Below are 27,236 nucleotides of genomic sequence, written 5' to 3'. Positions count from 1 at the left end.
GGATAACGCAGGGTTTTTTTTCTCTTTTTTTTTTTAACATCTGCAGAATCCCGAGGCCGTTAGGGCGAGGGTACCACCGATTCCCGAAGGATTCTGAAGTTGTTATAACACGAAAAGAAGATGCGGCATAAAACGCGTAAAAATCAAGTAAATGAATATATTATCACACAACGTCATTAAATTTCCCTGAGATGTGCGATAAAGTCTACGTTTTTTTTCATGTTGCCGTCATTTCCGTTTGAATTATCCGTTTAAGGGCCGTAATACGTTTACGCTTTGCCACGGAACGCGCATATATAAATAGGTATTAATATGAAATTAGGCACTGCCTATCTGACGGGAAAACCTAGTCATACGGATTCTTTCTTTTTTCTGCACAAATTGTTCTTTCTGATATTTTCAGTTTGGCTTTCAGTTTTGACAGTAAGCTTGATGGTTTTGCTCTTGTTATAAAAATTAACAAAGGAAAATGTTTTAAAATGTTTTGTTTAAATGAACATAGATCTAATAATTTCTTCAAATGTGTCAAGACTAGACAGACAACGGAAAATAGTGTTCATGAGTTAAAGATAATAGTGATATTTAAGTGCACAGAATCTAGTCCCAAAATGCACCCATACTGGTACTGATGATAAACCCAGACAGAAAATGAAGTTTTTTTTACCTGTAACTTTTTTTATTTCTGCAATGGTTGGTATCAAAATAATGTTTAACATTTGCTGAAAACTTTACGTAATTCAAATTTATATTTAGTAAGCAAACTCACACGAAGTAAGGGCCTGAAAGGGGTATGTAAAATGGGGACTGTACGAACGTTGATAAATTCGATCACTTTGTCATTTACACAATTTTCCTCATAGTATTATATTGAAGTTTTCCCAAAAATGCTGCAACAGTCATTCTGGATCAAATAATGATAAGTGAACCAATGTCAGACCGTTATTTGTTGACAGTGAACCATGCGTAAAAAACACCCTTTTCCCCAGTAATTTTGGATAAATATTTTATTATACAGATAAATGTAAGTCATTTGTTTATACAGACTATTTTGTTTTTGTTTACACCAATTGGTGTTGTAAGTGGTTGCTATTAGATGGTGTGTTTAATTATATAAATAACCGATTGCAATCGAATAATTCCAAGGTGGTCGACTTTATCATCTATCCGGGTTTATCATCAGTACCAGTAGGCCACCAGTCACATACGTACTTATATTTAAAACTGTCCAGTATACCCTCTTCGGTACATACCTACACTTGGCGGCTATGCGCCTCAACGATCATCTACGTTATTCAGGCTGACGGAATCCTAAGGCGTTACTGTTACACAAATGTTTTTTTTTCCTGCTTGTATGGGTGTGATTGTGTGTCTAAGACGGTGCCTTAATTTTTTCTATGTTATTTAGTTGTGTGTGGTTGTGTGTTTGATTTTGGTACATGAGTGTCTGCGCTTTTGTGGTTTACGCTGTAGTGTGACTGTTATTAAGGAACGTAGCATTCCCTTTGTATATTCATCCTTGTTCCTCTTTTCCCCTTCAAATTCCTCCCCATCCCCCCAACTCCTACCATTTTACCACTTCCTCCCCCTCTATCTATATTTCACATAAATTAATATGTACTTTTTAGATGTTTGCAGCAACCCGTCTGTAATATTTTTCCTTTACAGCTCCTTTTTGTTGTGGGCCTACTTTGCAAATGTGTGGCTCTGAGGCTGTGTTTTAGGTGTTCTGTGCCCTTACCTATTACCTTTTGTATATCTCTGATATATATTAAAACTGATTTATTGATAAACGAGCAAAAAAAAAAAAACCAGTAGTGTTTAAGGTTTTGTTTTCAAATTGACCAGTGATGTCTGTGTTGTTTAAATGTGTACAAATAAAAGCTGTAAGACACTATGATACAACAGACATTTAATGTCTTGATGCTGACATAATTTAGCCTGAACAAAAGTGTTAAGATGTCTTCATATTACTATTCGTAATCAAAGGTCATTACATGGTAACGTATCGATCCAAAAAATAATAGTAATTTAGAAAGATACGAGACATTAAAACCATGAACAATGAAAACCAATACACTTGTTAACACTATAATAATATTCAATATACAATGTATGTGTTTGAAAGTAGTTTTAGCTTTAAAAACGGACACATACTTTCAATTTTAATGTTTCAAGTGGCAGTATCGTACCTTTTTCTAATTTTGTATAAACCTTAACTTAGCTCCAATTAATTCAAGTGCATGGACTTTTGTGATTTGCCAATAAATGTGGAGGTACTTTATTAAAAATGAAGTTGTTTAATGTAATCTACAAGTCGTCAGCAAGGTTTTGCTACTTATACTTTTCACCATGCTTAATGACCACATCTGATAAAGAAATGACGCACATTTCACAATTCATAGCTTCTCCTATAAACCATTAGTTCGTTTAGATTTGTGACGTTTAATTGTTTATTATTTGTTGTTGATGTTTATGGCAAGGCCAATGCATTTAGGCTCTTGAGTCCGCAATGGTTTATGGAAATTTTAGAAATTAGATCTGGTTTATTCTTTTATTTGTATATATAGAGGTATTACACGAGTATCTTTTCATATTGAGTTTATTTAACGAGTCACAAATGTAATATTCTTTTTATCAGATTTTAACTTTTCCTGTCGAAACATCATTCTATTTTCTTTTATAATATAAACAAGTCAATTGGACCAACGTCTCCTACACCATAAACGACGTCGATGTTAAAAGCTTTATTACACTTAGTCTAGTGTATTATCATTTTTAAGTAATGGCTTTATTACACTCCCGCGATGTCAAACATGTGATAAAATAACTTTATTACTCAAAGAATGTTATGTATTTTCCAAATATTACCCCGAACACGGCCCTACTTCTGATTAAAAGATATAACAGATATTAGAAATTTATCTTCTGTTATAGTTTTCACGTTGCATATCCATATCGGCGGACTCTTTGCGTCGGCACCGGCTATTCTGTGCTATAAACAATGTCCAGGTCGGTACAGGAGGCGAAAGTTCGAGCTGCCATCAAATATAATGGGTATGCTGCTCAAAAATAAGTAGAGCACGGAACATTAGAATGTTTTTACTGTGTATTGTACTGTTTATTTATTAATTATCAGCGATTTTGCTCGCAAACTCGATGAAATTAGTTGATGGTGTACTGACATGGAACACGAGCCCGACCTTTTCCACAGCCTTTAACGACTTTGTGCTTTGATATCATACAGAGCCTCCATGTGCATCAAAAACTGGTGTGCAGAGAGACCGCTGGTTCCCCCGGCAAATTCGAAAGTAATAGGTTTTGAACAATTCTATTTACATTTCGGCCTATTTGTCAGTATTTGTTGAAGAATATTGAAAAGTGAATGCAAATAGTTGTGATAACAAAACAAGAACTCGTTAAAGACTGGAAAAGGTCGGGATAGTGTCCCATCGCAGTACACCATCAACTAATTTCATCGGGTTTGCGAGCAAAATCGCTGATAATAAAAAAATAAACAGTATAATACAAAGTAAAGACATTCTAATGTTCCATGCTCTACTTATTTTTGAGCAGTATACCTACTATATTGGATGGCAGCTCGAACTTTTGCCTCCTGTACCGACCTGGACATTGTTTATAGCACAGAATAGCCGGTGCCGACGCAAAGAAACCGCCGATATAGTAGATTTCGCAAAGAGTTCGCCGATATGTATATGCACCGTGGTTTTATAACCTAGACAAAAATATAGAAAAATATCTTGTTGTATCCTGTAGTAAAACACGCTACTGTCATAATCACACAACATCATTAAAGCACGTGAAAAAAGTAAACCAAAGGCTCGATCAATAAATATAACGTATCTATCTGTAATGTATGTTTGAGTTTTATTGCATGTTGTATCAGACTGGAGATATTGAAACCTGGTAACCGACTGCTAGGAATTTACAGATGTTGAAACAAATATGACACATGATTTCAAAACCATGAGATTTAGCAAGATAATTACATTTTAAGTCTGCAATCGTAAAACAAAGTTAAAGTTAACATTGTTTATGGAAAACATTCAAGTTATCGGTGAAATTTCAAGATTTTCTATTAGCGCAAGACACACATCTTGCACAGCAATAAAATTTCGTTCACTTGTTTGCGAAAATTACTCTTCATTCTATTTATTTTATTGGCGCAGGTAGAACCCATTATGAATAGAAGGCAGCAAGACCAGCAACAGAGAGATAGCGATATCATGCACAGGTGCATACAAAATGTGAATTAAAATTTTACAAGTATACGTAGTATTCAGCGTATGCCAAATACTTTCAGGTAACCTTAACCTGGTCAGAACTTTAACGCTTACACATAACTTATTTGTGAATAATTTTTCTTGTCTGATTTTTGTCGCTTGAGATGTTCTTTGAACCTACACGTATGCGGATCCGCCCAAGTGCAACATCACGACCTCTCTGTTACCAAGTATACAGCCAGACCTGTGTTAAGCAACCCACAAAGGAATGAACCCATGAGTTGCCAAAGGCAGGTGGCTGTCTAATTCACGATAAAAGGGCCAGCTTAAGATCGGTTGAGATCAAGGTAGAACATACAGATACTTCATGAGGTTCGCTATATCTATGTCGTTTTACGACGTCAGTACAAATATTCTTAACTATTCCTATTAGCATGCACAAACAACAAACACAAAGTAGATGGGAAATGGCCGCGACTTTATTTCATTGATATCATGGCATATAGCATGTTTAGTTTGTTTGTTTTGTGTTTAACGCCGTTTTGCAACAGTATTTCAGTCATGTAACGGCGGGCAGTTAACCTAATCAGTGTTCCTGGATTCTGTACCAGTACAAACCTGTTCTCCGCAAGTAACTGCCAACTTCCCCACATGAATTATCAGAGGTGGAGGACTAATGATTTCAGACATAATGTCGTTTATCAAATAGTCACGGAGAACATACGCCTCGCCCGAGGATCGAACTCGCGACCCGTAGACCAACGCTCTTACCTACTGAGCTAAGCGGGCGGGCTTATATAGCATGTTTAAATTTTAAGAAATGAATATGAACACAAGAACAATCACTAGCTAAATGGCATAGCAACTTACAGGCAACGCAAAGTGGCAGAAGCCTATTTTATAGACTGACCATGAAGAAACTGGCAAATGGCAGAGACTTCTCCATTCACAGCCGATGAGAAAGTGAGGCGAATTGCTCAATGTTCACCTCTTTTCATAAATTGCTATATGCCATACCGAAATGCACATACGGACACATGTGTATTGAGGGCCACTTAATATTTTATGAAATAAAATTCGTCCAATCAAAACACAGAACACTGCATTACATTAGGGTAAATAAAAGAGATAACTCACCTTCGCTAATTTAAGACGTAAACAAGATACTTTTTTTACCATTTATAATGACGTTCAATCTGTATTCTGTTTTAACATAACCGTTACCTTTATATTTGTAGCTGAAACTAGACGACATGTTCTCTTGTACTGAAATTTAAAACAAAGGCCTTGACAAATGAAGAAAATTTATAAATTGTTACATCTTAAGGGGACGCATACTTTGAAATTAGAAAAAAGTGGGTGGGGTATTATAAAATTTACCTGCAAAAAAGTACAAGGTTTTGGTAAATGAAATGAATACTGTTTCAACTGTTATAAGTACACAAAGGATTGCTCACTAAAATAAAAATGAGAAAAACTGAAACAAGAAAGTTATTGTTGAATTACATAAGACTTCTTGTGTACATTCAAAGTCAACAATTAAGACTTTTTGGTGCGAAAATAATAGTGCTTCACTTTGTCCAAACATTTATCAATGTCCTACAGATTCTAATTTAAAGAAAGAAAGTGAAATAAGTTCACTGTCTTGCTTTTCATTTCGCATATGTGAGCTAAAACACATTATTTAGTTTGTTTACAAAGTAGTGCATAAGAAAAGATACGGTGGTCAAGGAATGCCACATTACAAAAGTAAAAGAGTATATTCCCCTTAATACATTAAACATTTATCGTTACAGAAGTCTAGTGGCTTACAATAAAGGCCTAGAAATGTTGCCATTATTAATTTTTAACTTGGTATTCATGAACTACAATGCACTTAAATATCAAAACACATTCAACAAACTTTTGAATTGTATTGTCTTAAAAATCCCAAAAATAAGGTATGAAATTTGGTTGAGAGGTCCAATCAATGTGTATATGTGCAAAAGCAACATTCTAATCTTGTTCACAAAAGTTACTAATAAACAGCAGGAATGTCAATGATCAAAACTGGACGAATATACAGTTATCCTCACTTTAATGTCATTTATAATTTGTCCTTGAATTCTCCACCATACTGTTCATAATTCTGTTTGCACGAGTTGCACGAGAATGCTGTCATTCACGTAAAAAATCGGGGTCAAATAAGTTGTAAATGCAATATCATCTAAACGTAAAATTAATGGATTATGCAGTTCAAGATAAACTTTATCTCATAACGTAACGAACATGTATAATGTTGTAACAACAACTTTACTTACACTGATTTAAGTAGCAGTCGGTTTATAAGTGACTTTATTGATTCATTTTGTGTTTTGTTATTGTTGTCAAAAAGTATAACGGAAGTGCCTCACAACTGAAGCGGAAACCAGTTTGATGCGCAAAGTAGTCCACTGTAAGTAATATTATTTGACAAATGTCCACAGAAATTAATAATTTTCTAATATTAAAGACGAATATCTGAATAGGATTCATTATTTGATAAAAAATTATAATCATCGACATGTTTTTTTAAAAATCGTACACGTGCTGACACCTAAGTTGTCTCCCGTTGTTTATTAGAGTTACCTTTCGTCCGGCGCAGTAATACATTTGCAGTGAATCGCCGAGAAGTCGTGGGAAAATTAAAAACCATGTAAACAAACTAAAATTAACCACCTTTTCAAGATGAATTTCAAGTGATCGACATTATGCATTTAACCCGCCTGACCTGTGTAGCATCTTAGATATCTGTTCTAAGGTATTCATTGTGTAGAATGTCATGTTATGCCCTTGCAATGCTAATCCCACTCTGATTTTTTTGTTTACATTTTTTATCAATGACAAATATGGCGTCCATCCCGAGATGAACAGACGTGGCGTTAAATTTTTACATGTTTAAGCAAACCTGGTGTGTTACAAAGAAAATCTCATCCCTTCAACATTATTTGGAACACTGTCATTGTAAAAAAACCTGTTTTTTCCTTATACAAAAGCTTAATATTTTGTGTTGAATGTACTTTCACAAAGACCTCTGTTTTCCTATTACATTCATAGTACCACATCCTTATCCACAAAATACTGAATATTACAGGTGTCCATCAGTATCATATCAGTTTAGGAATATGTTTTTTATTTTCCCACCATCAATTTCTTGAATATGCACCCCTTCCGCATTGCTATATGAACTGTGAATGTAGCAATATGCGTCCCCTTAATGATTTATAATTAGTAACAAATTATATATGAATCTTAAAAGTATGCCAGCGGTTAAACATGTGACCTAATATGAATCAAAACATATGCCAATACCTGGCTTGCTAATACTATTACTGACAGAAATAGTATGAACTAGACATCATAATCTTCTCAAGCTCATATCCGAATGCCTGCAATATCATAACTGCATACTGGCCACAGCTGATATCTTTTAACGGACGCTAGAAGCGGCTTATGATAAAGACAAAAGCGTTTGCTGCAGTAGAACAATCAATTTGATTTTCCTTTTTATAAGGCAGTTGGATTGCTTCTTAAATGCTGCATGTAACCCTGAACTTGGTTCGAACACCAAACAGAGAGCGACAAGTGATCCGTACCTTATAACTAATATTCTGTCGACTGCAATGGCATATTTAAAATGTATTATATCTAATATTTTCATAAATATATTAATATCATTCCTATTAAATTAAGTTTCTGAAATATTTACCAATGAAAACAGTTTCAAACAGCTTCAAAACTAAGTCAAACGTAATTTTACCTTTTACCTGAAGTTTACCTTTTACCTTTGATTCATTTTACCTGATGTTTCCCCCTAATGTTGGAGTATTGCTAGCAAACTGAAATACTTAATTATTACAATATATTAAAACGAATTAGTAATATGGAACATTTTCATAATTATTGAGATAAGTAATAGTCAACATCATCAACGTCATCATCATCGCCATTGTTGTCTTATCATCGTCAGAATATTATCACCATTGTCATCTTTACCATCCACGACATCACCATCGTCCTTAAAGTACTATAATGTACCAACATTATTTCATATCATTATCATTTCTTAATATCACAATCATTATTGCCATCATTATCATGCCATCACAAAGATCATAACAGATTCGTTTTACCATATCATCATCGTAATCAAAACATATTATCGTGTAATATCATATCATGTTATTCTTATAACGTACCATCATGGTAATCATTCTCCTCTCAGCATTATTGTATCGTCATATCATCATCATGTTATATCATTATCATCATCGTTAATCATAACTATTGTCATATTTATGATCGTAATTTAATCGCTATCAACGCCATATTGTCACCAAATCATCATCTTACCATCATCATCATTATATCGTTATGATCATATAGACACAAACTGAATATCACCATATTATCATAATAGCATAAACATCATCATTATGAACAACATTATTGACATATCGTCATAATATCATAATATCCACCATACCGTCATCATCATCAGCATCATCAACATCATAATAACATTATCATACTAGATACATATCATTACATATCGTCATAATCATCTACAATACCTGTCACCACCCCACATCACACTGACAAAACTGAACATTTTGATACCGAATTTATCAATATTATCATCATTGTCAGTACTTTCAGTTATCTCAAATTACCTTAAATTAAGCTTTTGTGACATGATAATTGTCCAACTATTAACAAATATATATGTGCACAGAGCTGGAGATTTTGAATGAATGTTTATTATAAGCTGAATATTGTTCTAAATCAAGCTTTGTTATGCACGACAATAACAAAAATGTATAAAACTTATCTTCCTTTCGTGTCCCAGTAACCATTCTTTCTCTAGAATTCCATCCAACTAACGTAACAGCTTAAATTCATACTACAAGGTAACTTTTATACAGCAAGTTTTCTATCGATGTTGTTCGGACGATTTCAGCTAGCAAACTGGTTCAAGGGCGTGGCAAATACATGCACGGACTTCTCGTATTTTTTGCCGCCAAGTGTGTAGATAATAGATAAACGAAACAAACCGTATAACGGAATGCAAATAATGATGAATAATTGCCGACAAGTAATCTCTTTCAACATGACAACAAGTGAATATATATCACCAAAAAATAACACCATTTATTTCTACAAGAGAACATAAATGCATTTATTTTGAACTATAAACATTTCAAAAATATCGATACGATCTGTAAGAAGTGATATTATTTGAAATATCGGTGTCATTTCAGGATTTGCTATCACCGCTGGACCGACATCCCGTGCAGGCTACCGCATAAATATATTGATCTACTTTGAAAAAAGAAAATTGTTACAATTTAAACACAACGACCAAGTCAATTCAAACATCTTCACGAATGCCTGATCTCCGTCAGTTTTATCATTAAACTGCAAGTTTAGTCCTCTTACGAAATTCAATTTTATCGGGAGATATCATCCATATGTTATAAGCGAAGACTCATTTACCAAACGTACAAGACAGTTACCCTGTGCATATAACAAATGTAAATAAGGTTGCCCGATTTACAAATCGTTGCGCTAATAACAAATTGGTTATTTGCGCTGCGCGATTTACCAAACGCGCAGAATGGCTATATGCGCGTAACATATATTGTGCAAAAGGGAAAATTTAATCTAAGGTAGCAGGGTACGAATTTTGGCCCCCGTCAATATTTGTTATAATTAAAACTTTGTGATTTTGGATGTCTGTAAATTAAGGTGAGAGATAATGATTGTTAATTCTTTAGAAAATTTAAACAGCCGATACATGTAAAATTCTGCTGTAAGATGTAAAACTAACTGCTGCTAACTTTGTATGAATCGGTGAGTCACCTTAGCGCGGGAAATTCAAATCATGGAAGGGTTCCGTGCTTGTTGATTGATACTCAGGAACGTTTTCGCTATTTTGTGGAAAACCGAGCGTGATGGGTCCCCATTCCGTTTATATCCTGAAGTTCAGTAGGGACTATTAAATTGAGAAATGCAATAAAATTGGGTATTGCTCCTGCAGCGGGATCATTGCAGGCTGTTCAAAAAGAGCAAAGTTGATGATTTCGGCATTCTATTTTTAATGGATTGTGCAAAACGTTCGTTTTGATAACTTTCTGTATTCTTGTATGAGAGTCCTGATCTTGCCATTAATTAAAAGCACAAAACATGCACGCACTTTATAAAATGGCCACCCTGATTCTGCTCTTTAGGGAAGTGCAATATTGCGACTCGCTACATGTAAGCCTGGCCGTGCCCAAAATTTTCGAATCTAAGTGTACCCTGCTACCTAAAGATCCATTTTTGTTGTCACATTTATAAGAAAAGACCCCCAGTCACGTAGAAAATGTGTGAATGTTCATTGTTAATGAATATTTGTAATGGGCTTGTAATGGTAAATCAGGTACTTGGATGGAAAGAGTAGTAACGTACCTATTTCGATTTAAATAATTTGATATACAATGTCATGTATTAGACAATGTCATTGCTTTGTCAGTTGCATGGTAAAAGGATTGATTATTGTATGGAGAAATATCTCAGTAGGTAGAGCGTTGGCCTACGGATCGCGGGGTCGTGAGTTCGATCCTCGGGCGGGGCGTATGTTCTCCGTGACTATTTGATAAACGACATTGTGTCTGAAATCATTAGTCCTCTACCTCTGATTCATGTGGGGAAGTTGGCAGTTACTTTCGGAGAACAGGTTTGTACTGCTACAGAATCCAGGAACACTGGTTAGGTTAACTGCCCGTCGTTACATGACTGAAATACTGTTGAAAAACGGCGTTAAACCTAAAACAAACAAAAACATAATATTAAAGCATATTAGGTGCTTGCATGTGGTTCCCTGTCTTCTCGGAAGTTTGGTAACGTATATATCTGATTTTCAGAGAACAAAAGTTTAGCAGCCACACTTTATGCAAAAGCCTTTTTATCCAGATAAAATATCTTTCCACTCAATTTTCTAAACAAATAAGTAGGAAAATTAAGTTTATAGCTTCTAGTACATAAGGGTAAATTGATGTTATTTCAGCAAATGTATGCATCCGAGCAGAGGACAAGGCAAAATCGTCCTTATGAAGCTCACTTTGAAATTGTAGTTTGCTCAAAAGTGTCAAACACATTATAATATAATATGATTCTACTTACAAAACGATAGTTTTATATTTATACAAGTTTAAACATGCATTATTACAGTTGCATCAACACTTACACACATGGGACTGGATTTTCACTAATTTGCATGTTTAGTGGAGAATCAAGATTTTTCCATTTCAGTAAGCAGAATTCTGCAATTGCTGGACATATTCTTGTTTATTTTGCTATTTTGTACATATAGGGAAAGGTTTTAAATGAGTACCATTCTTATGTTATATGTGCAAAGAGATTCATAATTAGTTGTACATTGTTAAATATATACATGCAAGAACAATGCTCTGTGAAATGCAACCTAAAGTACTTCCTAAAGTAAATCCTTCCTAAAACCTTAATGTACTATATGCAATTTTAATAAAGTAATATAATGATATAAAATCATACATTGTTTATTTATTTATTACTGTAATTGTTATATATTGTAAAATCGTAAAAAAAACATACTACATGCATGTACTGTCCTTGTGTACTGTAATACTACAATACATACTAATACTCCCCCTACAAATTGTTTTTTTTTTTGGGGGGGGGGGGAGATAAAAGTATCTTTTTAATATGAAATCAGAATTAGTTGGCGAGATTGAATATTTGAGTTGCATGTTCATATTGTAGAATACGATTTTTATCTAAAGAGCACTACTTTCGCGGGTATTTAATTTAGAAAGTTTAGAAATAAATCGAAATAAATTCTTCGTCAATACTTCCAAATTCACAGTAAACATTTTCTGTTTCGTATGTGTTACTAGTTTTATTTACGATGTATTGATTGAAAACATTACAAACTACATACAAAAACTATCGGATTAAAATCAACTACAAAATAAAATTGACAAAACATAAATTTGAAAAAGTATAAAAGAAAATAACATTATATCAATTTCATCATTTACGTACGCATCTTGATTGTTTATATCGAGATACGCTCCTTAATAATAAATTATAATTATTGCAAGTCACTCAAATACTCGAAACAACCATGTTCAGGAATAAGGTCAGTAATTCGGTTGAAAATGTGCTTCCGTGGTGTAGTCGAAAGAAGTCCATAATAAATAGATCCTAATTTCCCCATTTTTTGCGCAAATTCGTGTAGAACGAGTGCTTTAAAGAGAATTCCTATTTTCTTTTCATTTTTTCGTTAATTTGTAATAGAACTTTCATGAAAAATAGGTGTAGAAAAAAGTGATGTTCTCTAAAGATACGTAAAGACGACCTGAAGTTGTCGTTTTTTATATGAAACAAAGAAGAATTTGAATTACTGACCTTTAACCTTCACGGATAGTATTATAACATGTTGGCTGCTTTAAAACAGACACATTGTGAATAACTCCGTTATTCGAACGATTTGTACTACGAGAGATAAGTCATCCTTTAATTAAATCAAAAGTTGAGCAAAAATAAAATGTTGCCAACTAAAATTTTTAAGCATGCCGTATAAAACGCATATTACACGTATAAAGAGGCAATTCCAAAGGCGGTAAATAATATGGGCCGTTCCTATAAGAAAACCTGTATTAGTGACTTGATATATTTATTGCATTATAAACTATTAAAAAAAGCCTGGAAAAATAAGTGCTTTTATGTTCATGCAGAAACAAGAAACTAGTACATTGTAATTTAGCAATCTAAGGCAAATCAAATTCTACCATATTATACAATTAAATGTTATTTGTATTTTCATGGCAACCAAATTTCCAAAGCATCCATGCAAAACGGGAATATAGAGTTGTACTGATAAAAACCCGTAATGAAAACCAACATAGCCACGGTTAAGATATTTTTCGGTAACATTTTTTTAAACTTGTTCTAAACATTCAGATGTATAATGTATAATTTGTGATAGCATATTTTGTCCCATAAATGACTTGCAAAATACATGCCATGTACGACAGCGTCATGCTGATTTCATTGCGTTCTTAACGTCACGTCTCTAAATGCCTTCAGTGACTTACTTATAGCACTGTAATTCTTGAAATAGTGAAGGTAATTTCTTTACATTTTCGGATTTGAAAGGTTAAAGAATGTTCTTCATGAATATTTTATTATCTCAATTTTCATTTTTTGTCACTAATACAGGATTTGTCTGTTATGGAGCGGTTCATATATTTAAGATATATTAACTGTTGAGATTAGCACGAACAATAAATGTTGGGTAAAAATGATTCAATATCAATTCAAATCCATTTTGTCTTCTCCACAAGATCAACACCGGCTGCTGTCCTAGTTTGATAAATAATCTTAGCCTCTTCAATCATTAAACTAACAGAATAAACATATTTGCAAAGAGAGCATGTCACATTGCACCATTTGAAGCGAATGAGTCATGTGATCGACCATTCTCGAACATATCAAATATATTTAAGAAATAGTATATCTCATTTAGTGATTTGTCGCTGAATAAATCATTGTTAGGAGTTAAGATGCGAAGGAATTATATCACGAGGGCGCAGCCCGAGTGATATAATAATACGCATCTGAACGACAAACAATGATTTTATTCAAGAGCAAATCACTAAATGAGATATATTATATCGATTCTAATACGTTACCAGCGACTTTAAAGTACATCCTTGACGGCATTCATTAAATATTTGCCCGTTTTCAATCGGTTTCTTTTCCAGCGCGCCGCTATGCCGTTTGACGCCATGACGTAATGATTGTGTCGTCAGAACAGTGAATTGTTGTATATTCACTGTTTTCAGCCTTCTTAGTTTAATAGGAAAATGAATCGGATCGTGTTAGAATTAATTATTTATCATTATTATTATCATTATTATTATTATTATCATTTTTATTATTACGCAGATGGTGAAAATGAAACAGGCATTTGCCACTTAGCATAAACTCGTTGACATAATGCGCTCTATATTCGTCCTCAAACATACCTAAAGATGAAATGTTTCATCATTTGCTTTTCTTGTCTCTCTTGATAAAAAATTACATTTCTTCCCTGTTGTATTAAAGAGCTAAAACAACAAAACTATCAAAACTATTCACTGATACATGTTTTTGGAGATTGTCAAAGTATTATTTAATGACAAATATTTGCTAATGAACAACAAACAAAAAAAAATGCTTCATTTACCGTATTATTATTATTATTATTATTTTATCATGCAAATTATCATTCAAAATGACAGCAATAACGGAACATAGGATTCAAATGAACGATCTGAAATTTGTGTGGAAAATTGTGTGTGGAACAAATTGTGATCGCAGACATCTCCCTCGGTTATCAAATCGTGACAAGTAGAGATAAACTAAAACTGAAAGCCAACCGAAGATCAAAAGGTCATGCCCATCCATACAGTTTGATTGCTAAAACCCTTAACACGCCCTAGAATTGTCTGCAAAAATAAAGGAAAAAGGGTGTACCTTCTGTCATAGCTAATAGAATATCCATCAAAATCAAGGGAAGTAATTCACCCAAGCCCTCAAAATAAATCTCGACTAAATAATGTCGCTTGGTTTGCCATATAATTGAGACTAACCTTAAAATATGTGACAAATGACGATGTCAGAATTGCCAGTCCTGCGACCTATTTGAATTTATATGTGCATTGGCAATCAGTAAAATATATACGCGTTCTTCCGCGACTGTATATGTTTTCAAGGAAGTACACAAAAACGTAGTAGGTTCGTGAATAGATCACGCCGTAACCAATAGCTTAATATACGTCCAAGGGTATGACTTTTGACCTCTTAGTGTGATCTTGACCTTGAAGCGAGCCATCCAAAACCAGCGCTCTGCACGTTGTCTCGCTGTGATGAACATTTGTGTCAAGTTTCTTCGAAACCCTTCAAGAGGTTCAAGAGTTAGAATACAGTTATAATAATGAAATACATAATTATGGTTATTTTTCTCGAATAACCAGGTTTATTTTAGCGAATGCCTGACTTTCAATTATTGTTAATGCCCCCTAACTTTTCCGTTAACTGTCGGAGTTTTCCGGACTAATGTGTCGTCATCAGTGCTGACGTCACAACAGTTCCTTTTCCACGAGGAAGCCAATGCCCAACAAGCGAATTTCTAACTTGGAAAAATTATCCGAATTAATCGGGAAAATGAGAGTAAAGGGAGCAAAGAAGAGAACGGCAAAGGAAACAATTTATTTTATTTATTTATTTGGGTTTTACGGCGCACCAACACAGTACAGGTTATATGGCGCCAAACAGGACTACAACTTTTGGTTCCACATCTCATTTACATCGAAATAAAAACATGAGGTATGGAAGCAAAGGAAACAAAAGGCCTAGTACATCTGCTGACAAACGGCAGAAGACAGATGAGGCCGTACAGACGGAGCAGATTGAGAACTCTGAGGTCGAACCCATAAGATTGTTAGACACTCCGGATTTGGTCAACCCAGGTAATGTGGGTCGAAATTTTATAAATTTTGATACTCTTTTAAATACGTCCCTTGATAAGACTACCGTGATCCCAGGGTGTGGTGGTGTTAATTCTCATTGTGTCACACAGGACAACAACGCTAACTTTATTCAGACCGACAGGTCGGGAATCGAGCCTATGAAATCGTCGTCCGATGATATTGCAATACATATTCCACCTAATATTAAGGAGCAGATATAGCGGGGAGATTACATAAATCTTGCCATATTGCTAAAGGGTGCCATAGAGCTTACCGAAATGAACGCTGGTCATACGCTGCACATGTCGCCTACAGGTCATATAGAGAAATGGACTGATGCATTCTTGATCTTTTCGAGTATATACTTAGGTAAGAATCCTACAGCATCACGTGACCTTAGTAAATATATGTCCATCATTAGGGATGCTGCTGAACGGTTAAAGGGGTTCTCATGGCGTACCTATGACGAACAGCTTATGTTACGCCAAGCGCATAATCAGGCTTCTTGGGCAGTTATTAGACATTGTCGGCTTAAGTTGATGTGGACAATGAACTGTGAATGTGCTGTAAATCCTGGGGGTCTTCTCAAGACATACTTGTATTTCATTCACTGTTGCAGTAGCTGACTTTGTTCATGACAGAACGTCATACAAGTATTATATAAACAGACTGAATGAAACTGAGTCTTGGTTATGCTGTATGCTTGTTTAGGAAGTAATTAAATTTGGGACAATTTAAATGAATGTTAGTATAGGAATGTTCTCATAAGACATTAGAAGAGTTACTTTAACCAAGCATGAGTAAAGTGTTTTATCAAGAGCTCTCCAAAATATACATGTACTTAGAATAACATTTCTTTTAAAAAAGATAGTAATTCTACAAAAGTTTCCCATTTCAATTGATACATTTTGTTTCTGCCTTCGTCATATGTACGTCCGTCTGTCCGTCTTCATATATCCGGATCTAGCTTCTCAAAATGCTCTGCTAGGATTTAAACGGAACTTCACAGAAATGATATTATGAAGCCTTGTTGTGCGTATCGTCGTTTTTTGTGGAGTTAGGGTCCCTTAAATGTAGTTTTTGAATGAAATTTGTCCGAACTGCTTTATAATTAGCAGGATTTAAAAACAATTTCATAGGAATGATCCGTACAAATTCTAGCTGAGCATGTATTACGAGGTTCATATATGATCTTGTACTGAGTAATGGCCCTTTGATTATCATACATAAAGTCTATGAAGAGATTTTTTTTCTGTAATTCAAATTTCATTGAAGCCTAAGGGATTTATTGAAATAATATGTGCATATCGTTGGTAAATACTGCTCGAAATATTTTTCCGGAGTTATGTCCATTATTCATTTTACTGAAAAAAAAAATTGTTCGGACTACTTTTCCTTGTATACTGTTTGTGTGATTTGACTCAAACGTCTTAGGAATAATAGTTGCAGGTCTATATTATTCATAAGTTATGGATTGTACGTTGAATGATTTGACGAATTCATTGCATTTCATTATCAGAGATAGAAATTATGTAGATAGGTCCTTTTTCACCATTTTGGGAACGCCATCAACACAAGTGCAATTAGGAAAATGCTCTTGAAAATTGTTTTATTTGAGAAAATTTGCAAATAAACAAAATCTTTGTAAAGATATTTTTGTGTAAATTCAAATTTCATTGAAGGATTTTATTGAAATAATATGTGCATATCGTTATATTCCCAAAATATACATACAAATTAGCAAAACTATTTTAAACCGGCAAAACCGGCAAAATTCCTAAAAGGTAATACTAATTTGGGAATGTTAAATTCAGAATTGGGGAAATAATACTTTCTTTGCTTTGGGATTGCCTCCTTTTACTGGAGGTAGATTTATTTATAGGGGAAAAAAGCCCTGCTAGAAATTTTTGTCAACGCTTCATTTCAAAATTCTAGTTCAGATTTCAATGATAGTAGGAAGTGCTTGGTATTTATAAAGCCTTGTTGTGCATATCATTGGCACGTCCGCTCGAAATATCGTTTGCGGAGTTATTACTCTAAAAATCATTTTCGAATAAAATGAGTAATAACCTAGGTACGGGTCATGTTGCTAAACAAATTTTCACTGATATACGATCCTTGATTGTTACACTTAAGTTCACATAACACCGTTAAACATTTTCACATAACACCGTTAATAAATTTCATAGTATTCAGTTACAAAGTTTACATTATTTATTTACATCATTTTTTAGAAACTTAATGTAAATGTAAACTGTCATTTTTATACATTTCATTCCGCTATTGTGAAAAGGTAAATAGTTATACATAATCAGTTTCGCATAAAAGTAATGCTCTGATCTTTCTCAAAAGCATATTCTATAATATAAAGAATCATCATCAGACTATATATAAAGATTACAGCCTCAATAATAGTAAATATAGGCAAGTTGGCGAGCTTAGCGAGCCGAAAAGAAAGAATGGACATTCAAGGGTATTTTGATATAATGAAAAATGGAAGCGTTGCCGAAAAGGGAGTGCGATCGCACCCGTCGCACCCCTCCCTTTCTCTCTCTGGCTACGACCTTGCAGTATATGTTTCCTTGTTGTTGTAAGTCAACATTAACTTCCTCGTTTTATTTTCTCAGCAAGGGAGAAAAATCGTTTTTGAAATATCTCTCAAGCATGATTATAGATTGATGAGCACTTTAATGTATAAGAGACTGTCGAGAAAATATTGTAAAAAAAAAGAGGATAATTTGTTTAGAATTGCGCACTTTAAGCACATAATTGTGGTCACTGAAAACGAAAAGCACGGCTCCTTCCAGTTTCATCCGCTAGGGATACATATTTTGATAGTTTAAAAATCTCTACACTAGCTTAAAGTTAACTTCAAATGATCACCAAACTGTAATTACATGGTCTCCGATCAGTCTAATTTCAGTATGCACAGTTAATGTATGTGACTTTTCACTGTGTTAAAGCAACTTAAAAATAGTTCGCTCGTTACATTTTAACATTTTCCATGAAAAAACAGCAACAATTACTTGCTGAGAACAGGTTAACTTGTACCGGTAAACAATCCAGGAACACTGGTTAGGCCAACTGCCTGCCGTTACATAACAGAAATACTGTAAAAAACGGCGCTTACCAAAACAAACCAATAAATGAATAAATGTGTTTTGAAACACTCCCTAGACAGTCCACATTCGATGTTCTCAGTCAGACTTCACATAAACCGACAATGTGTATTAATATGTCTGCGTTCAAGCGTGCTTTAAAGAATTTTCTCTTGCTACAATAGTATTTTTTGCAATTTATTAATTGTAATAACAAGGATTTTGTTGAATTCATGTTATTTGTTTCCATATGAGCGTGAATGTTGAATAATTCGGTTAACAATAATAATGATAATTGTATTATCTTATATATAATCCAAATCTGGAACATGTATATTATTTTATAGGACAGACTTTCCTTTTTCGCACGTCTTAATTATGGTGAATTTACTTATAATTTGTGTATATTATGACTAAGACTTCTATAATTTGAGACGCGTTTGTCGAAGAAACATTTAAGTATTTCTGATATGTTTTTTTCTGTATAAATGTGCAATCAAAAATTGACTGTATGATTGTGTAGATGTATGAATGTATTTGAAATACTGGAAATAAGTAATATAATATTTCTATTTGTACAGTAAGTTGTTATCTTATCCTATCTAAACATTGAAAATTTACATGTATTATCGTGCAGACTGTAAGCTGATTCATCTCATATTTTCACACGAGATATTTTTGACGTATCCTGTTATCATCGTAGGTTTAATATATCATAAAAATATTTTGTTCAGGAAGAGCTTAGTTGTTTGAGTACAATAATATGGACATTTTTATTGCTGATAAAATGTTTTCATCAATGCTGACACCATATGTTGGATCCAGCAAAAGCATCTTTTTGTCAAATTACGTGACGGTCGGGAGACACAACTGAACTGTTCGAGGACATGCAAAAGCCGAAGATTTAAAACATCACAACTTAAAATCAAACTTAGTGTTTGAAATTAGTTTTGCCCAATGGCATTGCAGTATTTTTCAAATTATCGGGAATTTTATTTTGGTAAATCAACATTTACTTCCAGTCGTTTACTAACCCAGTAAGTCAGATACTGTAGACGGAGCTTAAATTTGTAAACAAAAATAATTTCAAACATTAAACTATGTTGAAAACGATAGCTGATACGGGTACCACCGCGTCAGACCAATTTAATTTAATAAATGCTTACTAATAAACACTAACCTATACTAATAAACTTTGATAATGTGGCAGTTGAGTCCAATAAGTCCAGGGTAATCCGTCACAGATCTATTGTAAAGCAAATATTGGATTTACCTGTATTGGAAAATAAACAGTGTCAGTTGGATATAGGTCAACTGCCACATTATCAAAGTGTATTAGTACTTAACGGTGATCCTATCCCAACTGAGAAAGTTATTATGAAACAACTGTGGAAAATCACTGGCTTAGTTGTACCCCAACTGAACCCACGTACATAATTAAATGAAACTTTACACAAATGATCAATAGTAACCCTAGTTGTGCATGGTGCATGTTAGGTTCTTTCAGAAAAAAATTCTGCACAATTATGGGACTTTGATTTTGTTACCATTCTAAATAAATAGTAGTCTGCATAATTATGTAATCTTATGCGCCTAATCTCCAAAACCATTACACACAATTTAATGGGACTTCACACTACTCAAATGATCAGTACCAATCTTACTTGTGCATGGTGCATCTGAGGTTCTTTCAGAAAAATATTCTGCAGAGTCAGAGGACTTCGTTTTTTTTATTGTGGGTGATAGGGGGGAGGGGGGGTACATTTATCGCCTTCAGTGATAGCTTCAATTAACGAGCTAATGTGCTATGATTATTAACATATTATCATTTGTTTCCTACTAATGTGTTCTATCACATTTTAAATGTAGATCAGGGTTGATAAAAATAAATACAGGTCTTTCCAGCTTATCTCTGAAGGTAATGTGTTTTTGTACATAAAAAAAACCATCTAATATATAAGTTAAGTAGCGTGTATGACTTGACAATAAAGTAAGCGGATCTGACATGTACGACTCAAGGGCGAATGTGTCCGACTTAATGGCAAAAATGAGTGTGTTGATATTTCGAGTACTTTGATACGATTTGTTCGAGATACAACGAAACGCGCTTACCATAATACTATACATATGACGGCGACGACATTGTGAGAAACCTAAACAGTTAAACTGGAATTACCCTAACTGCTAAATATTTTTTGAATTTGTCGGAGGATCCCTTATTTGCTCGCTTATGAATACTTTCTGTAATGGGCACAATTCAGTACAAACACTTTTTTCATAAATATTCAGACATATCAATTCAGAAATATTCAGAAAGATATTCAGAAATTTTCAGAAATATATGGGAATTGAATTAAACTTAAGATAAAATTGACACTGTAATGATGCCGAAGACAGTTGTGATGTTTGAAAGCTGCTATTGGGTTTAATAGTTTATAATAAACCTGATTGCAAATAAAACTTGACCAAAATTTCTAACCTGGACATGCGCACTCAAATACTCTACCATAAATGAGGAAAACATAATATGCTTTTCAAACATATAATTGTTATCGGTAAATTAATATGTCATTTGTTAAGACATTGATAGAAAAGGCATCAGTGTGACTGTCTTGTTCTTGCAAGTGTCACATACGTAGGGAAACATGTTTTATGAGGACTGTGTTGGTTTAAATATAAATATATACCTGATTCATTGTCTGCAATTTTACACGTTACATGTTTTCTTTTAAAAGACGCTAAGCACATTTGAAATTTGATACATATTAAAACAGCAACAGTTGTGAAATGGGAATTGTCCCGTCGCCAAGGCCAGTTCGCATCTGAAACTGCTTTTTAGTTTGCTTAACCTGTCATTAAGAATAGTTTTATTTTAAGCTAATGCTGGGTAAACTAAATGATAGAAATAAATATTGTCATATCCGTTTTGTCGGCTTTCGAAATACTTGTGACAAGATCTGCGCAAAGAAAATTGACTAAATTTAATCAGAACAAAAGTAAGACGATTTTTTAAAACTTGCGGGATATTTCATATGCTTTTCTGTCGTATTCTTATTATCATAAAAATCGTCAGTATTAGAAATCGTGTATCCAAAATATATCACAAAGTGGTAATTTTCGCGTCATGCCCATTTAATAAAAATGTAGGGCTAATACACGTTCTTTTATAATTATGTTTATTAACGTCTGCAGAAGCCCGCGGGATTGTTTGTGACCAAGACCGAAGGTCGAGGTCACAAAAATATCCCAAGGGCTTCTGCAGACGTTAATACACAAAACAAACGTGTTTTGTCGCTATTCTTGCAAAACAAATCATTACAAGACGACTTAATGTATTGTTATACGCTTGCAGGGACGTATTATGTTATACCTTCGGTGTATGTCCGTCCGTCTGTTAGCAATTTCGTGTCCGCTCTGTAACTCTTGAACCCCTTTAAGGATTTCAGAGAAACTTGACACAAATGTGCACCACACCGAAACGATGTGCAGAGCGCATGTTTTGGATGTCTCGCTTCAAGGTTTAGGTCACACTTAGGGGCCAAAGGTTATATCAGTTTGTTTCGTGTCCGCTCTGTAAAAACAAAGAAAAATATCAAACAGGGAATGCCACGCACCAAAAGCGCAGCCTCCTCAAAACGAACCCCCCAGCACGCAAACGCGTGCACCACACACACACACACTCAAAGCTTACACATCAGGACAAAACGAACAACACACACACACACACACTCAAAGCCAACACATAAGGACAAGACGAACAATAAGCATACACACACGCGCGCACACAAAGTCAACACACAAGGACAAAACGAACAAACAAAGGAACACAGTGGGGCACCGCCTTGGAACGGTCAGTGGCAAAAACACCACTGGGGAGCTTAAACCGGTTTATGGTGCGCACCCAACCTCACTCTTACACCCACCATGTTCCAAAGACATGGGACAGTGTAAATAAAAGTAATCCCCTCCAGGTGAATCTCTAACACACGTAATGGAAACAAAAAGGCATGGCATGTAAAACACAAAAATGCTCGTGTATAAATATATAAAAAGCAAACCTTAAGAACCAAAAACGTATGTACTCAATGCCTTTTCAGAAGACAGAGCAACAAGAGAAACACCCTTAAGGGCCCGACGAAACAGGTCAGAAGACAAATATCAAAACAGTTCAGTCCTGGTAGGATTTAAAAACTGCTCATCATAGAGTCCTCCTCCTCTTCCGTCAGACGCAATCAAAGAGGGAAGCGTAGTGTCCAACTGTAAACGGGTTGAACACTAAACATGTGGTATGTCTCAAAACAGTTGGGTCGTAACCTCTTTTAATAAAACGTTTGATAATCTTTCCAAATACATTTGCACAGTTTCAAGGATAATAACTTTACGTTCGAGTTATTTTGATTACAGGTCCACACATTTGGAGTACGGATGAGTACGAAAAACGTAGTGTCAAGATTTCAAGCTGTTTATATATATTCGTCCAGAAATTAGATAAATTTTAAAAAATACCGACTGACGCTTATCAAAATCATAGATATGATTCCTAAAAACAAACATCGCACAAGTTAAACGCGATTCTTAAACATTCGCGACTACAAAAACTGAAACGATGATGGGTTCTAAAGGGGAGTAAACAAGGGAAGAAGAGAGTACGAACATTGTTGGGGCAGCGCATTTGACGTTGGTAACTGATACAGCAAAACATTCTATGGTTTAGATTGCATCTTTTATGCTACAAAAAGAGGTATTTATGAACAAGACGCAGCAACCAAATGTCAAACTGCGCAGAAATACATACACGTCCCTAGGAAAGCATTTCAAAAATAAAAATCGGGTATTAACAGCACGTGAATTGTCTTGTTTGCGCACGATTTATCTCCCGTTAATATATGGGCGGATCCAGTGAAAAAAGTAGTTCTTATGCAAGCATGTTTTGAAACACGTTTTGCCATGACATGCACAACACAATATCCATATTCTTAATGACGAAATCGGGACTAATGTTCGAGGAATCGTCAGTCTGTTCGGCGTTATGGTATACATGTATTTTTTTAAGACTAGATCCCTTAACTGAAAATAATACTTTTAAAATTGTATTTTGTTGAATCAGTGCTATATATTTTATCTACAATAACCACATTCCGCTTGTTTATATTAAGATCTACACATTTTCTGAATGTAACACGTATTTTGGCGGGAAAGTTGCACGTGCTTTCGATGATGCGCCTTAGGTAGACTGCGTATACATGCATAATGGACGTACTTGGGCGCTTCGTTCTTCTTGTTCTTCTATGTTCGGCCCGAGATAGAATCGTCTGAATGACACGAACAAGGCCCAAGAACATGTTCTCGATTCAAAATTTCACACCACCTCGTAACTGGGAGGGCCGCGAACAATGCGAGAACAATATGGCGGAATGAGAAGGTACAACTTCAATGTCAAAGAAACATCGTAGCGAAATAAACATATATGATAAATTTATAACCAAATAAAATATCATTTCATTGATTTGAATGAAGAAATTACACACTACTTTGTAGAAATGTTGGTTTACCCCGTCGGTAAATGTAAACAAGGGCCGTAAACAAGGCTGTAAAACTCCACCTTCGGTTCCCGGTGTTTAGTTTAATGTTGACGTTATAGATTCGTGTTATAGAAATGTTGAAAAATGTAATATCTTAAATAAGAAACCAACACATAAATTAAGTATATAAAATGTTATGATCATCAAGTATATCTTACAGTTGACTGCTTAGAGAATCTCCTTGTTTATATCAGCTGAATTGTAACTATGCCATTATAATATAATTATGCATGTATAATATATTATGTCAGTAATTGGTTGCCTAAATGGGAATTGTATAAATGGATACTTAAAGGCGATATAGAAGGTATATGGGGAATGAATGTGATATTAATAAGGTTATGTGATAGTGTAGGTTGTATTTGGTTGTAACAATGTTTCTGTTGTTCAGAAGGCCACATTTAAAATTAAGATGTCATTTCTACTTTGTACTGATCTATATGTTCATATGCTACCTTCTATAAATAATGATGTTATTATATATTATTATTATTATTATTATTATTATTATTATTGTCTTTGTAAGAGTAAACGACAGCTGGTGACAGTGACGTATATAATGCGGCGATATTCTGTTTTTGTTTGAACGGGTAGTAAAATATTTTTTCTTATGAAAGAAGACACAAAAAGTCATGGCGTTATTAGGATTGGATGAAAAGAGACATTGATTGAAACATTTTATCGCTAAAGTACATTGAACAAGACGGAGGCCCTTTTATTTGATTCTATAGTTGAAAAAGGCAATATGGAGAATATGCAGAATATGCTGGCAATTTTGTTGCTACAGCAAAACGAACTACTCCAGCAGGGTTCTATGCGGCTGGCTCTAAAAGCCCGGCAATGGTTTGGTATATTATATATATATAAATATTCGGTGCTTACGTGCATTTGTAAAGGAATGGTCCACTTTAGCTTAAGATATTATATTTAACAAGTAGGTAGTCGAGATGATTCGCTGATTCTTGGTACATTTATACACTTATTTCATTCTTCAAAAATGATTTAAACATTATTTTATTTTGTCTTTTCAGGAAAATGCGGCCTTCGGTATTGTTCAAGGACAGTTTCTAGAGGATGAAGTAAAGGACTTATGGTATACAAACCGCCATTAAGATGAATGCCAAGACAGCAGTAACATCGGTCAAATAAATAAAACGTTGAGGAATTCCATAGGTGCTGTTTAACATGTCATTTTAATGATTTAACAATTATCATGGATCTGAACGAACATATAACTGGGAAATGAATATTCTATTCAGAAGGACAGTGCAGGTTGTTGGATTGTCATCGTTGGACTTCATTACTAACGTCATTCTTTTCACACATTTGAGACTGAACACTGTGTTTTCCAGTGAGAAATGTCTCGGCACGGAATTACGTACAATAATAATACGGACAAAAAAGTATGAAAAACGTTCTTCACATGAGCTATAATTTCAGTGTTGCTTTTACTATTTCTGAATTGGATACATTCAAGAGGTAACATTGCAGACTTGATGTTTATACTTGGTTCTTTTTATTCTCATGCCACTTTACATAATCGAAGTTTATAAAGGTCCATTTCAATATAATGTTTGTGATTTATCGTGTATTAAACTTCAAATAAACTTTATAGTTGCATGTTTTGATTTAAATTTATTCACAGAAAAATATCAATGCAAGTGTTTTATAAAACCGAAGGTATTCCAGCTTTAGGATGCGATGGAAACAGGAAATTAAAAAAAAATACTCAAAAAGAGTTACAGTATATCATATATATATTTACTTGGAAAATTTCTTTTAATAAGAACCCGCTTCCTAGTCTGATAAATAGAACAATTTAATTATGTAATACATAAGTTTGATAATACACTAGTGTAATAAAGCATTGACGTTGACGCCGTTTATTTATTGGAGACATTTGGTGAATTTACTTGGTCTATAATAGGTAAAGATAGAAGAAATTTTGATGTTTCATCTGGAAAAGCTTACATAGGATAAAAAGAATACTAGTATTACATAAGTGCCTTTCCACATTGCATTTATTAAACTCGTTGAATAGAATTGATCAAATGCTCGGCAGAGCCTCGCATTTTATTATTTTATTCAACTCATTTAATAAATTAAATATGAAAAGACACTCGTGTAATATCCTCTATGTATTATTTTGATTTTGTTTTGAGACTAAATTGAAAATTAAATATGCACACGCCACAATGCACAATTTTAACGTGATGGTACATGCATTTTAGCGCGAGATAATCGTGAATCACCCTGTAATGCTCTCTAATAGCTACAAAAGGCAGAACTACTGATTGAGATTTAGACCAACTTGACTCAGTTTAGCTGTCAAAGTTTGAAGTCAGTGTTGGATGTTCTCCATTTGCGCCAAAGAATTTGAACGATTTTCTATAAGATCTTAAAATTGGTGTAACATTACAAACATTTCCATACAATATATTATAAGAATAAGGAGGGATCAATTGGTGGCGTTTAAAATGTAATAAAGCTGAGATAAGTCACCATTCAACAAAGGGATACAGGTTATTCGGCGAACGCCGTCTAAGAACGAATTCGTTTCCTATGCCACGTGACTTCAGTTTGCAAATCAAACTACTTGATAACGCATTATAGATAATTTATCAACATGGAAGATTTATGCAACACTCAACATTGGACGAGAGTGTCAATTTCTTTCACTCTGTTGATTGTGCTACGCTGAGTGAAATGTAGACAAAGCGTTTATCCTAAACGACGCTGTTCACAGTTTTAAAGCTAACT

The 27,236-nt window shown here is 34.2% G+C and overlaps 1 long non-coding RNA gene across 1 annotated transcript in view; it reads left to right on the top strand.

The window, feature by feature from the left end:
• The window catches only part of LOC123565921 (uncharacterized), a 30,495-nt gene extending 4,399 nt beyond the window's left edge, over window positions 1-26,096 (top strand). Inside the window, exon 2 of the long non-coding RNA XR_008370785.1 lies at window positions 25,508-26,096. This is a non-coding gene — a long non-coding RNA (uncharacterized LOC123565921). The remainder of the gene's footprint in view (window positions 1-25,507) is intronic.
• Window positions 26,097-27,236: the final 1,140 nt, after the last annotated feature.

This window comes from Mercenaria mercenaria, chromosome 1, assembly GCF_021730395.1.
Source record: "Mercenaria mercenaria strain notata chromosome 1, MADL_Memer_1, whole genome shotgun sequence".
Lineage (NCBI taxonomy): Eukaryota > Metazoa > Mollusca > Bivalvia > Venerida > Veneridae > Mercenaria > Mercenaria mercenaria.
This window is presented reverse-complemented; position numbering and strand designations above follow the sequence as displayed.